Below are 10,208 nucleotides of genomic sequence, written 5' to 3'. Positions count from 1 at the left end.
ACCATATTCTAATTTGTTGAGATAGTGATTTGGTGGCTTTGTCTTAAATGTGAGCCAAAATCATCACAATTAAAAGAACCAAAGACTTAAACTACTTCAGTCTGTGTGCATTGAATTTATTTAATACATGAGTTTCACAATTTGAGTTGAATTACTGAAATAAATGAACTTTTCCACGACATTCTAATTTATGGAGATGCACCTGTATGTTTGCCCTGCTCACCCAGAGGCGTCTGCGCTGGCTTGGTCATGTCAGCCGCATGAATGCTGGTTGAGTCCTCAGAGATCTGCTACACGATGAACATTCCACTGGCTCCAGGCCGGCAGGAAGGCCTGTACTTCGTTACAAAGATGTATGCAAACAAGACCTGAAAGCAAGTAACATCAATCCAGACGACCTGGAAAAAGTAGCTGTAGGTCGTAACAGATGGAGGCGTGCCATTCAATCAGGCACCGAATTTAGCAAGAGGAGTAGAGAGCACCAATGGGAAGAGAAAAGAGAACGGCGACGGCAGAGAGCAGACCGAACAACTTGCAGCAACTGCAATAAAGCATGCTCATCAAGAATTGGACTATACAGTCACAGTAGGTGCTGTAACTCAGCAAATGTATAGAGGCCCCCATGGTGCAGATTCCATTGTCTTACGAGACAGAAGGATACTGACGGATTCCAATTCATCGTTGAAATATGCACATTTAAACAGTGGCTGTCTTGATTTTTTTTCATTACATATATATTCAAACACTTAACCAAGAAAACTTCAAATTATAACAGGCTAACATGCTATGTAAAAATGTAATGTAATGTTATTTAGTGCATATATTTAGCTAGCTTTGGACATCAAATGGTTTTCCTGAGGTAAATATAATGTTACATGACACACTGTTTACAAGCTGTTTTATTGGCCACGTACACACTGCAAGTTTCAGGAGTGACAACCGCATAACCCCAATTGTAAGTCGCTTTGGATAAAAGCGTCTGCAAAATGACCAAATGTAAATGTTTAGTGAAGTTTTGTTTATCTGTTAACTGAAAACAGCATAGACTAAAAGATTGTTTTTGGGATTTAAGAATCAATATTGGTTCATCAAATTGAAGATTAAAATCGATTAATCCATTATGTCAACCCGAGTTAGAAATTACTGCAAGTTGCTCAAGACACTAAAAACACCAGATCATGAGCTGCTCATGCGTTAATAAACACAGTGATACATTTCATCAGAATAAATTGCTGGCTTTTGCTATTTGATAATCACACTAAGCTATTTTTATCATATAATTCATTAGTAGCTTTTCATAAATGATCCCTTTGCATTTCCCTCACAAGCCTTTGTTTGGGAAGTCCTGTTTTTTTGGTCAAAAGGGTTTGGTTGCCAAAAAAAATCCTGCTTTTATTCATAGTTGTCAATTGATTTCCCAATTTGTCTTCCAGATTTTTATCAGTACTTTGTCATTCTACAAACACTTCAGGAATACCCACACATGCACAAACAGAGAAATGGAGTAAACCAGACAAGATGGTGAAAATACAAGGCACGTATCCATACGAAGGACATCAAATCAAAACAGTGAGTGCTGATCTTCATGTCATTCAAATGCACTCCAGTATTTTTTATCTGATTCTGAGTTCTGTTTAGGTAGTTCTGTTTGTTTTCTGCTGGTAATGAGTAATGTCCTATGGTCTTCATCTTTCTCTCTCTCTCGGTAGGGTGGGCAGCAGTCTGAGCTGATCATTCCTACAGAGCTGACTGTAAGTTTCAGAGCAGATAAAGGCTCAGAGTCTGTGATGAGAGCTCCGCTTGTCATTTACACTGACACTGCTGACCAGCAAACTGCAGCCACGCTGAAGAGTACCATTCTTTAATATTGTTCACTTAAACATAAACAATTATCTTATTGAGTTGTTTTTCATTTTAAAATTAGCAAATAATTATTATTATATTTACCTTCATGTTTTTCCACAGCTATGTGAATTTCCTTCATCAGCAGAACACAGAAGACTTTTTTTCCATACAGTGATCAGGGGCTGCCAAGCTCCAAATATGTGAAAGAAAGAAACAAAAAAGTGCCATAAAATTGCTTCATTTAACCCATGCACTGGAAAAGTTCCTTTTTGCTGTAGCTCACAAATCCATATTGGCACGTAGGGCTGGGTATAATTTAACATTTTTCGATATCGATACCTTGACTTCGATACCGGTTCCTGAACGATACTTTTTTTGATACCAGTTTTATGAAATGTCTTTTAACAAGATTATATTAACTCAAAAAAAAAGAAAAACTGTTATTTTTTCAGCTTGTTGGCATTTTTACAGACTCTAAGACTCATCTCCTGAGCCACTGCACAAAAGAACAAAAAAAAATCACAAAGGAACAAAATGTAACCATCACAATAAATCAGTGCAAATAGTTTTCAGTTTACACATCTTTTAGGGTGCATTTACACTAGTGTGTTTTCGTTTTAAAACTCATAGCTCAGACAGAATCATTTCTATTCATTTTCCACTGATTTACTGATGAGCATTAGCTGCTTCCAGCACTGTCTGCCTGTGTTCTCTCTTCTGTGATAGCTGTTCTGACTCAGAGGAAGCTCATCCGCTGCTCATCTGTCAATCATATTACGCGTTCATAACCCGCCCTGTCTCTAATTATGAATATCCATTACACTTCTGCGTTCAGTTCTGTACATAAGAAACTAAAAAAAAAAACATTTCTACGGCTGAAACATGAACCTAATAAACACACGGTTACAGCCAGGGATGGGCAGTATTTCAGATACATGTATTTAAAATACGGATATGACAATACATATCGTGGCGATGATATAAAGTGTGAATCGACGGACATTTTTCTAAATCGTTTACATAGATAGGCCTGTTGGGGAAAGCAAATATATCTGTGCAGCTTTTAGTGGGCAGGAATTATTCATTCATTCATTCAAAAGGAAGCATGAATGAATGAGTAATAGAATGTGATGTGCTTGGTGCAATTTCACTTATTATAAGTGTATATGTGTATGTGTCCTTTATACTTCTATAGATTCAGTGGTTGGAGTTGGGTTAATACTCCTTGACAATTTCTGTTGCTACTTTCTGATTACGTTTCTAAATCAAAACATACTTATCATTTAATAATTGTTGTAATGCTAGAATGTTTGTTTTCAACTTCCAAATAAGTGTCCAGTGATTGATAAATAAATATTTGATTTCTGAATATTGTACCCTAATTGAAGTAGCTGTTTAGTATGATCATGATTTTACATACCATTGCATGAATGACTGCCTGACACATAATATATTATTATATTTATGACTAACGATCAAATGATTAAGTAGTTAGAAATTAGTTGCTATGAATACATGTGCCATCAGTAGTCTTCTAATGAAGGACTTGTTTGTCATTGAGTCAGTGCTGCTGATGCAAAGTAGGCCCTTCCTTACCAAGCACCAAGTAACTAAATTAGGATACAACTATGAGTCATTCGCAAACTGTTAAACATTAAACTGTTGGTTACTTTAAAACTAACCTTCATCTGGGAGATCACAGGGATATGTGAATAACTGGTTGCATATGTCAGATTTATTGCATGACTCGGGCAGAGAAAAGCTGTTGCTATCAAACATTGTTTACTTAATCATCTGAGTTAGTGCAATGGTGAAAGGATAGATCAAATAGGCCAATTGATGGAAGGTTTGTGAAGAAATTTCATGCTCCTTTGTAAAAGTATTTTTTTGTATTTTTAAAATACAAAAATACAGTAGTTTATTTTGATACTTGGTGTGGCTGCTGTATTTTGTAGTTTATTTTGATACACTTAAAATTAAGGTATTTGGTATTTTATTTTAAAATACATTTTGATGTATCTTTGCCCAACCCTGGTTACAGCAGTATATGATTTATGTGATTTTCATGAGATTCTGCCTACTTTCATAACAATACAGTGTGTTTACATGAGAAATGCTAAGCAGGTGTAGCGATTAGCCTGATATAAGCTACAAATAACATATTTCAGCAACATTATATGGCCAAAACACACATTAGATCGCAGTCGGAGGTTATTACAAACACTGGATGGTGTTTTTCTGTCGTGAAGTGTGTATAGAGATCTTTTCTTTCATTTTAAAAAGCTGTTTTAAAACGAAAACCCACTAGTGTAAATGTAGCCTTACATCTATGGGGCTTGGACGCTTACACACTACAGCCTCACTTTTGAGCCACGTCTCCGGGCGTCGGCGTAAACTAGTAGTTGTGTTCGACTTGATGGGGCGCTGTGCAGACCGATCGGCGTGTGACATCAAAGTACTGTGAGAGCTATAGACAGCAGACGGACAGCTCCGTAAGCTTTCGAATCGCTCTTGTGGTACTTTCATGTCAAACACTGATCGGTCTGAGCAGCGCCCTGTCAAGTCGAACACAACTAACGTTAGTGTTTTTCCTTGATTAACCCCTTAGGTATCGAAATTTGGTACAGAACGAACAAGACATGTTTTGATACTCATCGAGGAAATTCTGTCGGTGCCTAAAGAGCACCGAACTCGATACCCAGCCTTATTGGCGCGCATTCAAACCTTTTGCACCAAGGGCCAGATTCATGAACAATTTAGAATAAAAATCTTCCTAAACGCTACTCTCTTAAATCTTATCTTTTATGTTAATATTGAATTTGAATTCCTGAAAAGAATCCTGAATTCCATAAAAATCTTTGTAAATAACCTCTTAGGATAAGTTAGGATAACCTCCAGCTTGTCTTAAATCCCCAAAGAGAAGACATGTAATGAATTTGTTGGGTTGTTTCCAATATTAAGCAATAAAACATAATGCTACGTACATAAAATACATATCAAGCTAACTAGGGATATACGTGACAATGATTGATTATGATGATGCGTGACTTTTAGCTGAATTGAAAATTCAATAACTCTACAAACAAAGAGTCAAATAGGGACCTAACTTTTAATTTTGTAATTACGACATTCACAGCAATCAGCACATGAGAGTGTGCTATATTTAGACATATTTAGAGGGCTCATTATCTGATTCATAATGAGCAGGTAAAGCCAACCATCCTGCAGAGTTTAGCTCAGGGGTGTCAAACTCAGTTCTTGCTTCAACCTTAAATTAACACACCCGATCCAGCTAATCAGAATGTTCAGGGTCACTTAAGAACAGTCAGGTGTGTTGGAGCAGGGTTGAAACTGAAGTCTGCAGGAAGGTAGTCATCCAGGAGCAGGGTTGGCTCCCTCTGCTCAAAAGACAGCACAAAAGAGTGCAACAGAATACAGCTTGAGACAGGCTCTTTAAAGGTGACCAATTAAGCCCCTTTTTACAAGATTTAAGTCTCAGGTGTCCCCAGAATGTGTCTGTGAAGTTTCAGCTCAAAACACGCTGTTTTTGTGCCTTTATCTTTAAATGCAAATGAGCTGCTGCTCCCCGCCCCCTTTTCCAAATTAGGGCGGAGCCTTTACAGCTGGTACCTCAGATACTCTGCCAAAATACATGCTTAGTTTTGATTATCATGTCTATCGCGCTTAAATCATGCGTTTTAAAGCCATTTCAGTTTAAACTTCTGATAAAGTGTTTTTTGAGCACAGAAAGCGGCTGTCACATGGCATGTGAGCACTAAACTAACTTCTCTTTCATGTCTTATTGCGCTTAAACTTTCAAATACACACAGGTTTATGTTAAAAACACGTTACAAAAACACAGTCGGTTATGTCCGTGAAGGTAAACAGCTGGGAAAGAAATTGCATGTTCATGTTAGAGCTGTGTAAGTGACAGCAGCGTAATATACAGTTCCTGTACTGCTAATAATGTTAATATGAGCCAAACTGTTAATATGAGCCAAACAATAAATAAAAACAGAAAATCACTCACTGTTCTTGACCATATAACTTCTATAGCTTTAATAAGAAGACATTTCTAACTTGAATGCTGCTTTTAAATGCTTTAGCGTGAAGATAAAATGGATTATGTGTGGCTCACTCAGGGTGGGGTCTCTGCTAATACAGCAGAGTCAGTCAGCGGCCGTGGGCGGGGCCTAAACAATGTGACATCACACTGCTCAGAGAATCAAAACGGCATGTCTAATGACACTGATTTGGTTGAATTGGTATTAAAAAATAAGGAGTGGGTGGATTTTTTTTTTATCATTGTAGGGTGGTTGTGTTTACACACTGCCAACGCATTTTTATATCCAAACACCATGTAAAAGTGGATTTTGCATAATTGGTGACCTTTAAATTAGACAGGCGCATTAAAAAAACAGAGTGCTAAACTCCAAGCATGCTGGTCATGCTGAAAATAGTTTGCATGCTTATTATGATTATTACAGTAAAAAATGCAAAAAGATGGCTTTTGAGATTGTGACGAGTGGAGCGGGGCTGAGAGCCATGGGAACGGAGCGAGGCCGGTGGAGTACATGATAATGAGCCACACCTGCCCCACCCCATTCGTCACAGAGGTGTTTTTCATCAGCTTTGTCCGTTCACTCACTAATCCCTATAGTTCATGGCAGTTGAGTGTACAGTATTATATAAGAAAGAAGTGAATGAAATGAAGTGAGCGAATTCAGCACAATATATAATTATATAATTATTATCTTGTGATATATGACATAGATAAACAATATCACAGGAGCAATGAGCGCAATATCACACGACTGCTGTTTTTGTCCTGTATAGAGAATGTGAAGCTTTATTTCAGTTTTATTTAAATATTGAAAATAAATATTTACGTCTTCCATGGTATCGTTTGCGGGGAAGAGAAGCTGTTTTATTGCATTGCATGATAATTTGATGTTTTTTTGTTGTCAGTGTAAATATTCACTTTCCCTTGGCCACGGAGGGGAATCAGAGATGTTCTGTATTATTTTCAACACACGACAATGAAAATCAAATCCCTAGAACAGTGATGGGCAAACTTGTCCCTTCCATGCCACTTTCCTGCAGAGATTTGATCCAACCCTGATATGACTCACCTGCCTGTAGCCTTCTAGTAGTCTTGAAGACAGTGATTAGCTGGTTCAGCTGTGTTGGAGCTAAACTCTGAAGGAAAGTGGCCTGGAAGGGCCAAGTTTACCCACCCCTTCCCTAGAAGCTTGAGAACAGCAGACCTGCCAACCTGTATGCATTTTGCGTAGCGGATACGCATTTTTACCTCAAAGTACGCTGGTACGATTTGTCACTCTAAACTATGCAAAAAACCTGGTGACGCCTCTGTCCACGCGCAGTATTCAAAACAAGCAACAGAAAAAGATGAAGAGTTCAACCAATCAGAGCGTTTTTTTAGGGAAGGTGCTCCTACATTTTTTAAATTAGGAGGACAAGCGCTCCTAATTACAAGAAGAAAAAACTGCTCTTAATCTGGGTGTGTGACAGGTATGGCTGTGGAATGGGGTTTGGCTGAGGAAAAATTTTCAATCAAAAGATTTTTTTTGCTTTAACCCCTGCATTGTCGAAGTACAGTGTTTATTATCTTAATGTTCTTTCTGAATGTCATCATTCAAAGCGTTTCTGTCTTCTTTCATTCAGTTACAGCCATAGCTGGCTGTTTTTGTCCATATTAGGAATTTCCTGGAGCGTCCTGAGCATATATATTAGTGCTGTCAAACGATTAATCGCATCCAAAATAAAAGTTTTTGTTTGCATAATATCTGTGTGTGTTCTATGTATATTTATTATGTATATATAAATACACACACATGTATATATTTAAGAAAAATGTTTATATATTAAATAAATGTATATATGATATATATATAATATATATATATGCATGTAAATATTTTTAAAATATATACATGTATGTTTGTGTATTTATATACATAATAAATATACACAGTACACACGCATATTATATAAAGAAAAACTTTTATTTTGGATGCAATTAATCGCAATTAATTGTTTGACAGCTCTAAAGTGTACATTTAAATGCTTAAGTTACAACTAAACACTATCATAACTGTTTAGGCTAATGTTATCTAGCTAGCGATGATATCTTGTAAACAACATCATAATGGTATTCTTGATAATCGATAACTTACCTTCCTAGTCATGAATATAACTGGATATGTACACAGGGTTGCCAACTTTGGTTGCATGGCTGGAGTGAGATTAGTTACAGTTGTGCAGTAAAATTCACTTTAAAGATTCACTTTTTAGTCATGAAGATAGCATGAAAAATCCTGGCAGAAAACAAAGACTTTTTAAGATGAAAATGACGTGAAATTAACATTTTAACCAGTAGATGGCGGCAGAGGATCACTCATCGGCTCAACTCCCTAGTTTTTTCAAGTCTTGCTTTTGGATTTATCATAAAATGAATATTGTAACCCATTTTAGTACTTTTTCCAATTGATATGATGCTCAGTAAACACAATGTCTCTTTGTGCTGCAGGCGGAGCTGGGGGACCTGGACACCTGGCAGGAGGACACCAATGCCTGGGAGGATGAGGCAGAAGCAGCCTGGGAGACAGAGGAAGTGCTGAGGTAAGCTACCTTACCAGCTGACTACGAGGTGGTCCTGTGCAACATAAAAATGTTTCTGGTTCTGCAGACCTGCCAACCTGTACACATTTTGTGTAGTGCTTACGCATTTTGACCACTAAGTACGCTGGCACCATTTGCCACTCTAAACTACACCAAAACCTGGTGACGCCTCTGTCCATGCACAAGACTCAAAACAAGCAACATAAAAAGATGAAGAGTTCAACCAATCAACTTTTTTTGGGTTTTGCATTTCAATAATTTCCATGCGTTTTATTTTTTTCTATACTCTAATAAAGGCTATGTTGATTAGCAGTAGATTATAAATATACTTAATTATTATAAAAATACCTGAGGTAGTTGTAAGAACACAGATAAACTATACATTGTCGCAGTCAAGTGTTTGTTGTCTTAATGTTCTCTTTGAATGTCATTATGCAAAGCATTTCTATCTTCTTTTATTCAGTTACAGCGATAGCTGGATGCTTTTGTCCATACTAGGGATTTCCTGAAGCGTCATCAGTTCTATTACTTCTTTGACGCATACGTGGATTTTCTGCATCCAGTATGAATGAAACGGACATTACATGTGTTCATAGCACTAAATAATGGCCAATCCATAAAAATAATACTACTTTTTTTAAATAGCATTTAAAAATAACAAAAAAGAACTAAACCAAAAACTGTGGTAAAAAAAAAACGGAGGTATTTATTGAACCGTGGGTTAACTGTATTGTTGCATCCGTACTGTTTACTCTGAAATACTGTATAACATAATTTAAACTGAAAAAAATGCAATGTTTATATGTTAGGTTACATTTTATTTTGATGGTCCCCCTTAGTCTATCAACTATAAGCAACTTTGCAACTACAAGTCAACTAACTCTCATTAGAGTATTAGTAGGCTTAGGTTAAGGTAGGAAGAATGTTGACGTACTTGCAAAGTTACTTATATCTGTTGGGGAACAATCAAAATAAAGTGTTAGCATATATTTAGCAGACATACTACTAATACTCCAATGACTGCTAGTTGACATGCAGTTGGCTGCAGAGTTACTTATCAACAGCTGTCTAAAGGGTACCATCAAAATAATCAAACTGATATTACAATAAAAATAGTTCAAAGCAAATGTGTCATATTACACAATCATCGGATCTGATATCTGATCTTATGGCTGTTTGAGATAAAAAAAAAATTTTATTATTAAAATAAAATTCGTAGTTCGTAGTTCTTACAGTGTCTACTTGAATGTCAACGGATTAAACATGTTCAGAAACATCAGTTAAGGAGTAATGACCATCATTTCAGTGGGGTAGCAACAACGTGTTCATTGTGTTATAAATAATCATAGTTGCCAACTTTGGTTGCATGGCTGGAGTGAGATTAGTTACAGTTGTGCAGTAAAATTCACTTTAAAGATTCACTTTTTAGTCATGAAGATAGCATGAAAAATCCTGGCAGAAAACAAAGACTTTTTAAGATGAAAATGACGTGAAATTAACATTTTAACCAGTAGATGGCGGCAGAGGATCACTCATCGGCTCAACTCCCTAGTTTTTTCAAGTCTTGCTTTTGGATTTATCATAAAATGAATATTGTAACCCATTTTAGTACTTTTACTGTACTGAAGTATAAAGTATAGCAAGTGCAGGAATTAAGTCACAAAGTCTCATGTCATTCAAAAAATAAATTAATTAAGCCCAGACACCAACAGCCTAGAAGT

General features: G+C 36.6%; 1 long non-coding RNA gene across 1 annotated transcript in view; it reads right to left on the bottom strand.

Annotated features, from left to right (window-relative positions):
- LOC107677635 (uncharacterized) overlaps window positions 1-521 on the bottom strand; it is a 10,834-nt gene extending 10,313 nt beyond the window's left edge. The window contains exon 1 of the long non-coding RNA XR_001632868.1: window positions 511-521. This is a non-coding gene — a long non-coding RNA (uncharacterized LOC107677635). The remainder of the gene's footprint in view (window positions 1-510) is intronic.
- Between the last annotated feature and the right edge of the window lie 9,687 nt (window positions 522-10,208).

Source organism: Sinocyclocheilus anshuiensis, unplaced genomic scaffold (genome assembly GCF_001515605.1).
Source record: "Sinocyclocheilus anshuiensis isolate Anshui unplaced genomic scaffold, SAMN03320099.WGS_v1.1 scaffold1061, whole genome shotgun sequence".
NCBI classification, from domain to species: Eukaryota; Metazoa; Chordata; class Actinopteri; order Cypriniformes; family Cyprinidae; genus Sinocyclocheilus; species Sinocyclocheilus anshuiensis.
This window is presented reverse-complemented; position numbering and strand designations above follow the sequence as displayed.